General features: G+C 44.1%; 1 protein-coding gene across 1 annotated transcript in view; it reads right to left on the bottom strand.

The window, feature by feature from the left end:
• The window catches only part of LOC137379969 (MAP kinase-activated protein kinase 2-like), a 155,583-nt gene that overhangs the window by 46,747 nt on the left and 96,405 nt on the right, over positions 1-12,431 (bottom strand). The window lies entirely within an intron of this gene.

Raw genomic sequence — 12,431 nt, 5'->3', positions numbered from 1 at the left:
AAGGATTGTAACTACCAGATATTGCCTCAAACATTTCCCCTTATTCTTTCTACCTTTTGTGTCTCTATCTGCATGTGTGTTTATCGCATACGCATGCTAGCGTGGTCGTGTCGCATACTCGTAGTTGTTAACCGGATTAGAGTTTAATAAACTTCTACATTTCTTGTTTAAATCTAAAGGAAACCGGTTTTATTTTTTTGCCTTACAATTGGAGCAGTGAACAAAGATTCACTAAGGGGGAGCTAAAAACACTGTTTCTAAAATTATACCCTGTAACAGTTAAACCAGGCAAAGGCTGAGAGGGTACCCCTAGACCCCTTCTCACCTGGTTGTAATACCAAGCTATAGTCACCTGTCCTAGTATCGCCTCCTTTGGCTTGGTATCAATTTTTCTTATATTACACTCTTGGATGTTTTTTTTACATTAAAACCACTATATAAATGCACGTCATTATGAAAACTGGTACCTTTCTAGTTTATATGGCTGTCAGTCATCGCTGGGTCATATTCCAATTCTTTTTCAGGATGCTTTACCCATTGAAAGAACCCATTAACAATTTGGGCATGAAACTAGTAATAAACAACAACAAAAAATGACTAATTCATTTTGTGATGTTGAAAAGATTTGTAGAAAGATCTCAGGATAATGAACAAATCCTGTAACTTCCGCATCTGGTGAGAATTGGGAGGCACTTGACTACCTGACACATCTCTACCACAGGCTGAATTTGTTGGTAAATTTACAGGAACTTGCAACATCTTGCAATCTTGAGAGGTCATTTTGAAATCTATTCAGCATTTAGGTCAGGGATTTTCTCAATACTTCCGAACAAACTCCAAGTCCTTTGATGTGTCATCATAATGATCATTCCAGCTCCCCCAGTGGCTCAGTTTGGAAATTCAGCATCCATCGTGCAACTGAACCACTAAGGTCGGAAAGGTCCCAAGTTGGAGCCCTAGTGAATGCTGAGTTAGATGGGTTACAGATTCAAAACCCTGAAATAAGCCTGTCTCTACTCTGATCTCTACCCAGTGACCTGTGAGGTCAGTCCTGGTGCTCCTCATGAATTGCCTGTCTGCACTCACTTGTTTAGGTTCACAGATGAACATCAGTGCCCTTTGAAGCATACCCAGCAACTGTTAGCCACAATGGGAACAGAGAGGGCATCAAAGCTGAAACATGGGCCATATGCCAGTCCAAATCACTCGGGTCAATTACACACAGCAAACGGCAAGAAAGCAAATATCTGTTGAGAACTGCAAGCCAATGCATTATTTACCTGAATTGTATTAATCACTCTTAATCATGTAAGCCATGCTTTTATTTCTTTCATATTAATTTTTTTTTTAGATTAGAGATACAGCACTGAAACAGGCCCTTCGGCCCACCGAGTCTGTGCCGAACATCAACCACCCATTTATACTAATCCTACACTAATCCCGTATTCCTACCAAACATCCCCACCTGTCCCTATATTTCCCTACCACCTACCTATACTAGTGACAATTTATAATGGCCAATTTACCTATCAACCTGCAAGTCTTTTGGCTTGTGGGAGGAAACCGGAGCACCCGGAGAAAACCCACGCAGACACAGGGAGAACTTGCAAACTCCACACAGGCAGTACCCGGAATTGAACCCGGGTCCCTGGAGCTGTGAGACTGCAGTGCTAACCACTGCGCCACTGTGCCGCCCGTTTACAATGAATGTAAACTGGTTGTGGTGGAGTCCTGCAGGTCGAGGTTGTCTCATGGTGGCAAGAAGATGGAGCTACGAAGGGAGAAGAATTCTGACCAAAGACATCATCGCCAGGGATCATATCGAACTTTTTTTAAAATAAAAGACAATGTAGTTGAACTAGGAACCCCATATATACACACACAGACAGACAAAACAGGACATACCACTGATGCAATAGCCTGGGTTGTTAGAACATCAAACAGCCTGTCTACAACCACACTCAGGGATAATGGCCTTTTGAAATATGTGTGAATGGTTTCCTTCTTGCGTTATTCAAGATGCAGATATCACATCCATGGGTGGTGTGCACTTAAGAACTCCCTTTGCTGAGAGCAGGATATGACCACATGCAGGTGGTCTTGCATAGCCAGGGCAGGATTGATAAAGCGCTGAAACCCAATCGGATGACCCAATTCAAAACATTACCTTATATGCCAAGGGTCAGGGCCAGGAAGATATATAAAGGTACAGCCCTCAACAACATTGTTACTGCAGTCGGTAGAGTGGCCTAATCAGCTATTCTGAAGTCACGCCTTGAGAACTATTGAAGGACTGACCACCTGAGACGGACCCTAGTTTGTGGTATTCCTAAGCAACCAGTGTCATTGTATGTACTATTGCATAGAAATTTAATAAAGCTGCATCACATTTAGTGAAAGTGTCTAAGTTGTTGTGTGCCATTGATATCAAGAGTAAAGACAAGAACCTTTAGACCAGAGAGGGGGTCGTACAGAACCATCTTGGGTTTCAAGAGAGGCAGAAAGGGTTAGGCAGTCTCCCTTGATCCCAAGAGGAGTCAAAAACCTTCTTAAGACTGGAGCGGGTCCCACAGCGAGGGAGCTGATGATCCTACAGCCTCTCAGGGACACAAGTTGCATGAGAAATATAGAGAGGGTTTACGGCACAGAAGGAGGCCATTCATCCCATCATGTCCGTGCTGCCCGAAAAAGAGCCATCCAGCCTTATTCCACCTTCCAGCTCTTGGTCCGTGTCCCTTTGGGTTACAGGACCTCAGGTGCATATCCAATTGTTTTTTAAATGTGATGAAGGTTTCTGCCTCTAACACCCTTGCAGGCAGTAAGTTTCAGATACCCACCTGAAAAAATTTCTCCTCGATTCCCCTCTAATCCTTCTACCAATTACTTTATATTTATGCCCCTGGGTTATTGACTTCTCCACTAACAGAAATTGGTCCTTCCTGTCCACTCTATCCCCAGGTACGTCATCATTTTATACCCCTCAATTAAATCTCTCCTTAGTCTCCTCTGATCCAAAGAAAACAACCCCACCTATCCAATCTTTCCTCCTAGCTAAAATTCTGTATTCCTAGCAACATCCTTCTAAGTCTCTCCTGTACCCTCTCTAGTGTGATCACATCCTTCCTGTAATGCGTGGTCAGAACTGGTTGCAGTACTCTAGCTAATGTCTAACTAGTGTTTTATACAGTTCTAGCATAACCTCCCTGCTCTTATGCTCTAGGCCTCAGCCAATAAAGGAAAGTATCCTGTATGCCTTCTTGACTACCTTATGTACCTGTCCTACCTTCAGGGATCTGTGAACATACACTCCAAGGCCCCTCTGTTCCTCAACACTTTTCAGAATGCTACTATTTATTGTGCATTCCTTTGCCTTTTTGTTGTCGACAAAACTTGTGGTTGGGAAGAGAAACGGAGGGTACTTCCCAAACTTGGGGAGAATCGTCACATAATTTCATTACAATGCTTTCCCATTAGAGAAGTGCAGTGCAGTTAGCTCACATTCGAAGTTTAAATTCACTTCTGTGTATGACAGTTGTACACATTCCAAGAGATTCCACTTCCCGACACTCATCAGAAACCTGCAACCACAGGGCCCTGAGTTACCAAAAGCTCAAACTTCAATCTGGTTCACACAAGAAGCACACAGACTAACACTTTTACAGGCCAGATTCATTATCCCTGACAGCAATCTGCTAGAGGATGATTAAGTGAAGACTGCAGGGAATGTATGGTCTCTAGGATTCCTTCATTGCTCAAGGACAATATTAGCAGTATAACTGACATATAGGAGTGATCGTTTCCCTAAATCATATTAATACAAAACCCTTTACAATAACTGAACATTTGCATTGGGAACGACAAACAATTTTCTCTCTCTGTATCTTGCCCTTTCTCCTTTTCCCAAGTTACACACTGTATCCTGCTCTCTCTCCTGATTACCACAGACGTTGCTTTTAACATAGAAAAATGTCCCAAGGCACTTTACAAAGATATAAGGAAATTAAACACCAAACCAAAGAAGAGATTAGGAGGGGGTAATCAAACGCCTGGTCAAAGAAGTGAATTATATGGAGGGAGACGGAGGGACAGAGGGGTTTAGGGACGGAACTCTGGAGTGTGGGGCCTAGGCCCCCAAAGACATGGCTGCAATGGTGGGGTGAAGGGAGGGGCGATTACACAAGAGGCCAGAGTGAGAGGAATGGAGAGTATGCAGGGAAGTAGTCTGTGGCACTGAAGGAGGTTATAGAGATAGGAAGTGGCAAAGCCATATAGAGATGAAAACACAAGGATGAGAATTTTAACTTTGTGGCCTTGGGAGACTGGGAGCCAATGTCGGTCAGAGAAAATAATTGTGAAGGATAAGACACAGGCAGCAGAGTTTTAGATGAGCTGAAGTTTATGGAAGGTGGAGAATAGGAGACCGTCCAGGAGAGGACTGGAGTAGTGACCTTTTCCCCTGCTACTTGGCTCCATTAGCAGTGCACTGTGGCTGCAGTGTGTACAATCTACAGCATGCAATGCAGCAAGGTTATTTCAGCAGGATCTCCCACTCCACAACCAATATCACAGTGACAACCGGCTGCAAGATCTGCTCCAACTCTCCAGCTTGGACACCATTCTGACTGGGGCCTTATATTGTCATTAATACTGTGTTAGGATTAGGCTAATCTCGCTCTCTCTACATTACACTGTGCTCCCCTTTTCTGGTTATATAACGTGCTGGGTTGGGAGAATACAGCATACAGCTGATGTCACTGGGGATCTGTTATGCTATAAAGATTACAAAGTGTAATACAGCTGGAGTTAGTGGGGGCAGGCCCAGGTTATTTTTAGTGTGTGCTGTGACACAGATTTTTAAAAAATTGTTCTTGGCAAGGCTGCATTTATTTCCCATCCTTAGATGCCCAGAGAAGTTGGTGGTGAGCCTTCTCCTCTAATTACTACAGTCCCTGTGCTGATGGGCCTTTCACAATGGTATTAGGTTAGGATTTCCGGGTGTTGTCTGAGCAATGATGAAGGAAGGGCAATATATGTTCAAGTCAGGACAGTGTGCAACTTGGAAGAGAATTTGCCAGTGATGGTGTTCCAATGACATTGCTGCTCTTAACTTATTGGCGGCAGTATAGATTTGTGCTCTCTTGAATTGAAGGCTGCATTTTACAAGGGATGCAGCAGATCAACAAAAGACCAGTCACAAATGACATTAAGGCTAGAATTTTCAATTGCCAATGGGGTCAGGAAGGGGTATTGGCGCGTTTTCAAAATCGTGTTCCTGGAGGGCACTGGATCCTGCCACAATTTTCAAAGGGAGTGAGGGGAAACGGGGAATCTGCTCGCCTCCAGTTAACAGCCCATTACGCTCCTTGAGGAGCTTGTTAAAGGGCTGGGGAGAATGAGAAGCCAATTTCCAAAGGTTGGATTGCCGAACCTGAACATTGTGCACAGCTGTTCGGTTCAAAGCAGGCAGAAGGCAACGTTTATTGATTGATGTTGAAAAAATTTCGGGAGTTGGGGTATCTTGCACCAAATCGTGATCTTTACCTTCCATTTGGACATTTGGTGAGGCTGCTGGCCCTGAGGAGCTGCCTGCTCGGTTCTGCAAGGCAGCGGCAGGCCCCATCTTGGCTGTCGTCTGCCTTTGCCGCTCATGCTCTGTGGGCTTCTCCTGCCTCCTGGTCACACTAATTGGGTGCCAAGCTTGCTGCTGGCCCAATTAGGGCATTTACATTTCAAGATAGTGTTGTGCGAGCGATGCAGTTGCAGCATGGGGTCGGGACCCGGAAACTATCCTGGTGTCAGGTTCCTGACTCCGATTTGACAATCAAGCCCTAAAGGTCCTACAACCATAATGTGATATTAAATCGTACCGCTCCTTATACCATAACGCAGAATATAAAACGTAACTTTTCCCCTCTAATGGGCTAAACCCCCAAGTCAACAGTCCTTGAACTAATAGATACTAACCTTTTCTCTTACTGCCATACATGTTCATTCCTCAGCCTGGAGACTTTCAACCTGCCTACATAACTAGAGTGAGATTGCTCTTTGTTTCTGACTGCCTTAGATTGCAAGAGAGAGAAAGAACAAGAGGGACAGAGATATCTTTTGACTCCCTCCCTTAACTTTGTGTGACAAGGTTTGATATGCCCAGTAGCCAAAGATACTAAACTGGCATGGAATTTAATTGCACCTGTATTGTCATTCAACTAAGCCCCCTGCCGCGTGCAATGAATGGAAACCATTCTACCATCAGGGTATGAGCTGCTGTGGAAGAGACTGAACAAATCCCCATTGTTTGAAAATAATGGGGCATAAAATGTGCATAACTTGGTGCTGCTCTGTCTAGTATTCCATTGTACCATCTTAACCAGCATTCTCATTGGCTTGTGTATTTCAGAGTTAACACTCTATCAGCTGAACTTCACTGTATATCAACAACATACTAGAAATTAAACCAAAAATCCCTCCCCAACTAAATAGGTAAATGTCTCAAAAATGTTACATCAGAATTTCCCATTCAGTTTTATTGCATCAACAGTCACAATGTAGTACTGGCTCCGGCCAACAGGCGACTCTGTGGAGTCAGTTTCTGAAGGTTCTCTCCCGACTGTTACCACCTTGTATATATATTTTTAAATCTTATATTCATCTACTGACTATTGGTAATGCAAATAATTTATTAGTGAAAAGAAATTCTGAAATAAAAGCAGAAAAAGCTAGACATTGAGAGATGGCAGCTTTTGGAAAAATAATAAGTTTGGAAATTAAACAAGTTCTATAACAAGACTGAACAAGTAGGGGAGAGGGAAAAGCGATAATGGGTTGAATGGATTTTATTCCAATCTCCATCTATAGCCTCTTACATGTTTCTAACTAAACTCAATGCAAGGGCAGCCTGCGACCCTCTAGGCTGAGCACTGACTTTGGCAACTTTTTTTATTCATTCACGGGATGTGGGCTTGGCAAGGTTAGTATTTACTGTCTATCTCTAATTGCACTTGAGAAGGTGGTGGTGAGCCACCTTCTTGAACTGCTGCAGTTCATATGGTGTAGGTAGAGCCACAGTGCTGTTAGGGAGTGAGTTCTAAGATTTTGACCCAGCGACAGTGAAGGAACAGTGATATATTTCCAAGTCAGGAATGGTGTGTGGCTTGGAGGGGAACTTGCAGGTGGTGGCCTACTCCATTTTCGCCTCTTTACAGTTTTTCAGTGCACTGTCTTGCTTCAACCCCTACCTTTTTTCATCCCTTCAATCCTAGTAAGAGGTTTGGTTATCTATACAAGTTTTGTACCCAAAAAGTGTTTACTTGTCTTTTCTCTTTACAAATGCTGACTGTGCTGCTGTAAATTTCCATCATTGTCTGAATTAATTTGGGCATTTTCATCTCGTGACTCACTTACTCTCTGCAAGTGAACAGTATTTTTCACTGCATGGTTACAGTTTTTGAAGTGCATATATACAGGGTGAAACGGCCCAACACCTACACATCACAAATTTGCTCTCTTCCTTCCCCCTTCGGGATTCTACATTGCTCTCACTCTCCTCCTCTTCCTTTAATCTATCTGACGGCTCCTTATCTCACTCTGCCAGAATCTCTCTCTTGCATTTTCAGTCTCCGCCTGCCTTGTCACACCAGCCGCTTTTTTCTGGTTATATCATCTTCGAGAGCGTACACAGACACACACACACATTCTTCAGTCAGAGCTAGATGTGACCTTCCCAGCACAGTTGTTTCGTCTTTTCAACAGAAGAGCTGTCACATAAAGCCAGTTCAGCTGCTTGCGTAGCTCTGAGCTGATTACATTGCATTAACCTCAAGGGGATCAGGTATCACATTAATCGTATCTCTATTACCCTGAGCAGGCTGTGGAGGTAGGGATTTGAAAACCTTCAACAAGCAAACTATACAAACAGCTCGTTCTTCCTTTTGATATATTTTATATGAAATATAGATGAGGCTGTAGTACCTGATCCAATCAAACACCAGAACATAATGAAATATCTGATCCCATCATCCTTTGTTCATTCTTCAACAAGAAGGAAGACAATAGAAACTGTAAAAATATGTCAACAAATATGAGCAGTTGAGCTGTGCTTTGTGAGGCACGAGAGTTTGAGAGAACAGACAGAAATGGGATCATTTTAATCTAACTGGCTGGGCGGGAAACCAACATAATTGGGTGGAACAACAGTTTTACACCTCACCCAATGTTACTGCTCACTGACTCCAATGTAGGGTCAAATCAGGCAGGGTGGGAGAGGTTGCGAAAGGTAAAACCAGCATTGCTCCTGATCTTGTCAGTTTCCAAACAGGCAGGTTAGGTTAAAATTGCCACTGTCTTTACACTTCGGGCGGGTATAGGAGAGGTCAGATACAGAGTAAAGGTGCCTCTGTTGTCCAACAATACCCAACTCCAGCAGACTACCCTTCAGAGGTTCACAATGCACATGCACTTCACAGTGACATCCCCTCTTCCGTTCTGGTGGCCAAGATAGTAGTGGTTTTGGATTTGAACTCTTGCCCAGTAGGAACTGGATGGCACCTGTTCTATACTGAGTTCGCACAGGACTTCTCCCGCTAACAGACATTCCTGCCATCAACTTGGGCTGGATTTGGAGCCAGACCCCAGAGGTGAAAGTGATAGTGAGCTAACACCATCCCAAGGTTGCTGTAAAGATTCCTGCACTATGCTGAGCTTCTATTTACCTAATTCAGTAAGGGACATAACCCCACCAGTGATATGAATCTCAGTACAGTAATAGTGCCCAAGGGCTAGTATTTGACCTCAGGATAATTACAAATACTGATCCTGAATTTCTGTGGGGTTCTCCTGATCTCCTGCCATAACTGCAACCGGAAGTTTGACAGAACATCGCGCAAAGTTCATGTAAATGGCCATGCTTAGCTGCTTATGCTGTTTCTCTGCGGGTTTGCTGAGGTCCCATTGGCGAACCCCATAGAAATGTCAGGTGACTGTTCTAAGCAGGAAGCACAACAGTGATGTGTACCTGAAGGAAGACTAGTCAGTAATCAGCAAGAGATTAACATTTATAAAAAAAATCAAATACATAGCGAATGAATGCAGATATTCTACAACAAAAGAAAGTTTAAGGACATCTTGTTCTGAACGGCTTAGTTGCTCATTGTAATCCTGAACTCAAGAACGAAGCAAATTCTATACTCTAGCCATGGTTTGTGCTAAGGTAGCTGGTTTCAGCCACAGAGGTGGCAGGCGCTCTCCAAATAGCCTCAGTATCACCTGGGCTACAAAGGAGAGAAACCAGGCAACATTTCTAATCCTAATTACATTCTAGTCACCTTTGTTGCAAAGTGTATGCCTGGAAATGTCAAGTGAGGGCTGAGTAGAGCTGAGTTATAATGCCCTCATCGTCAAATAGACTGCCAGCACTCAGTGTCAAGGCTCAAGTTTCAGCTTGGCTCAGAGGTGGCAGTCTGTACCTGGATAGTTTGCTCCAGACCTTGGTCATACCTCGTAAAGAGGTACAGCATCAGAACAGAGTTGTATAATGTACAGAGTCAGCTGAATCCAGGTGAGATAGAGAACAAAAATCCACAGAAACTGATCCTATCGAACATGTACGATCTACTCATTCCCTGTGAATATAACGATACAGACTGTCGGAATGACAGCCAGAATGCGGAGCATGCCACTTTGGAGGATGAGGTGAAGGGTAATGTGATAGTTGGAGGGGATTCAATAATTAAGGGGACAGATAGCATCCTTTGTAAGCAGGATCAAGAGTCTCACATGGTATGTTGCCTATCTGATGCTAAGGTGAGGGACAGCTGGAACCAACTTGAAAGGATATTAGAGAGGAGGAGGATCCAGTTGTTGTGATTCATGTTGGAACCAACAACATAGGAAAGAGTAGGCAAGAGGTCCTATTCAGAGAGTATCAGGAGCTAGGAGCAAAATTTAAAAAACAGGACTTCAATCCAAGCCATGTACAATTTGCCATAGGGATGAACAGATTAGGAAGGTGAACAAAACGATGTGGGAAAGAGGGCTTCCTTTTCATGGAACACTGGCATGAGTACTGGAACAGGAAGGAATTGCTCCATTGGGATGGGCTCCCCCTGAATTGGGCACAGATCAAAGTCCTAGTAGAAAGGATAAAGAGGGCAATCACTCGGACTTTAAACTGGTAAATGGTGACTGGGGTTGGGGGATAGAGGGTGGAAAAGGTAGTATAAATAAAAATTCTAAAATAAATCAAAAGGAAGGCAGTAGAGTAACGGTCAGAAATGAAGCATCAAGCACTACAGGTAAAAGGAAAATTAAAAAGATGTAAAGTAAGTCCAAAGGTAACATAAAGGAAAATGCGTTACACAACAAGTGGTTGGGATCGGGAATGCACTGCCAGAGAGTGTGGTGGAGGCAGATTCAATCGTGACTTTCAAAATAGAACTGGATAATTATCTAAAGAGAAAAATTTACAGGGCTACAGGGGAGAGGGAGCAGCTGAGCTGCTCTTGCAGAGAGCCAGCATGGGCACGACTGGCCGAATGGCCTCCTTCTGTGCTGTAACCGTTCCATGATTCTAATTAAATCAGGAGACAAAAATAAGGAATGTGTGAGAAAAACATTACAGTAGGAAGACAGGTTGGATGATGTGGCCCAAATAAATGCTCTTTATATAAACACACAGAGTAGAAGGAACAATTTGATTGAATTGCAGGCACAAATTCAACTTAGAGGGTACAGGAGGGCAGCAAGATGGTCAGGTCCGGGAACTGAATGTAGCAGGTTATAAGGCCTTAGGAAGGATTGGGAATCCGGAAGAGGGGGAGGAGAACATACAAACATATGAGTAGGCCATTCGGCCCCTCGAGCCTGCTCCGCCATTCAATAAGATCATAGTTGATCTGACTGTAACCTTGACTTCACATACCCGTCTACCTCGATAACCTTTCACCCTCATCAAAAATCTATCTATCTCTGCCTTAAAAATATTCAAAGGCTCTGCTTCCACTGTCTTTTGAGGAAGAGAATTCCAAAGACTCACGACCCTCTGAGAAAAGAATTTCTCCTCATCTCTGTCTTAAATGGTCAACCTCTTATTTTTAGTGAACCCTAGTTCTAGATTCTCCCACAAGGGGAAACATCCTTTCCACATCCCATCCTGTCAAGACCCCTCAGGATCTTATATGTTTCAATCAAATCACCTCTTACTCTCCTAAACTCCAGCAGATACAAGTCTAGCCTAACCAACCTTTCCTCATAAGACAACCCCCCCATTCCATGTATTAGTCTAGTAAACCTCTGAACTGCTTCCAACGCATTTACATCCTTCCTTAAATAAAGTACATAGTACTCCAGATGCGGTCTCACCAATGCCCTGTATAACTGAAGCATAACCTCCCTACTTTTGTATTCAATTCCTCTCGCAATCAAAGATAACATTCTATTAGCTCTTTTAATTACTTTCTGAACCTGCATACCAGGGTTGTCCAACATACGGCCCGCGGGTCAGGATCTGACCTGCGGATATAAACTGTACCCAGAGCCATTCCTCATCCTCTTGGAACTGCCCTTCCCAATGACAGGGTCTGTCAGCTGTGAAAATGATTTGAGATTTTTTAAAAAACTGATCAACCATCTGCTGAACGTTCCCACTCTCTGCAACTGTCAAAGAGAGAGAGAGAGAAAGGGGGGACAGACAGAGAGAAAGAGAGAGAGAAGGGGGACAGAGAGAGAGGAAAGGTTACAGAGAGAAGGGAGGCAGAGAGAGAGAGAGAGAGGGGGAAAGGAAGACAAAAAGAGAGAGAGAGAGAGGAAGGGGGGCAGAGAGAGAGAGAGAGAGAGAGAGAGAGAGGGAAAGGGGAACAGAGAGAAGGGGGGCAGAGAGAGAGAGGGAAAGGGGAACAGAGAGAAGGAGGGCAGAGAGAGAGGGGGGCAAAGAGAGGGGGAAAAGGGGAACAGAGAAAGAGAGAGAAAGGGGGACTGAGAGAGGGAGGGAGAGAGAGGGGAGGGTAAAGGGACAGAGAGAGAGAGAAGGGGGACAGAGAGGGAGAGGACAGAGAGAGAGGGAAAGGTGGACAGAGAGAAAAGGGGGCAAAGAGAGAGAGGGAAAGGGGGAGCAGACAGAGAGGGAAATGGGGAGAGAGAGAGGGGGCAGAGAGAGATAGAGAGGGAAGAGAGGGGGAGAGAGAGAGAGGCAGAGAGGGGGACAGCGAGAAAGATGGGGTGGGGGGGGGGGGGGGGGTCAGAGAGAGTGACCAGAAAGTAAGTCAATAAATTAATCTTCTCATTTAAAGATTCTTCACAAAAATGCAGCTTTGTTGCTGTTTTGATTAGTAGTGAGATAAATGTTAATGCCTTTATCTTTCCGAGATTGTCTCACCGGCCCCCCTTATACGGCAGAAATTGTAATGTGGCCCCCCCTCGCAAAAAGGTTGGACAACTCT

The sequence above is a fragment of the Heterodontus francisci genome, chromosome 19, assembly GCF_036365525.1.
Source record: "Heterodontus francisci isolate sHetFra1 chromosome 19, sHetFra1.hap1, whole genome shotgun sequence".
In the NCBI taxonomy this organism is placed as follows: domain Eukaryota; kingdom Metazoa; phylum Chordata; class Chondrichthyes; order Heterodontiformes; family Heterodontidae; genus Heterodontus; species Heterodontus francisci.
The sequence above is the reverse complement of the archived record's forward strand: the minus strand, read 5'-3'. Positions and strand labels throughout refer to the sequence as shown.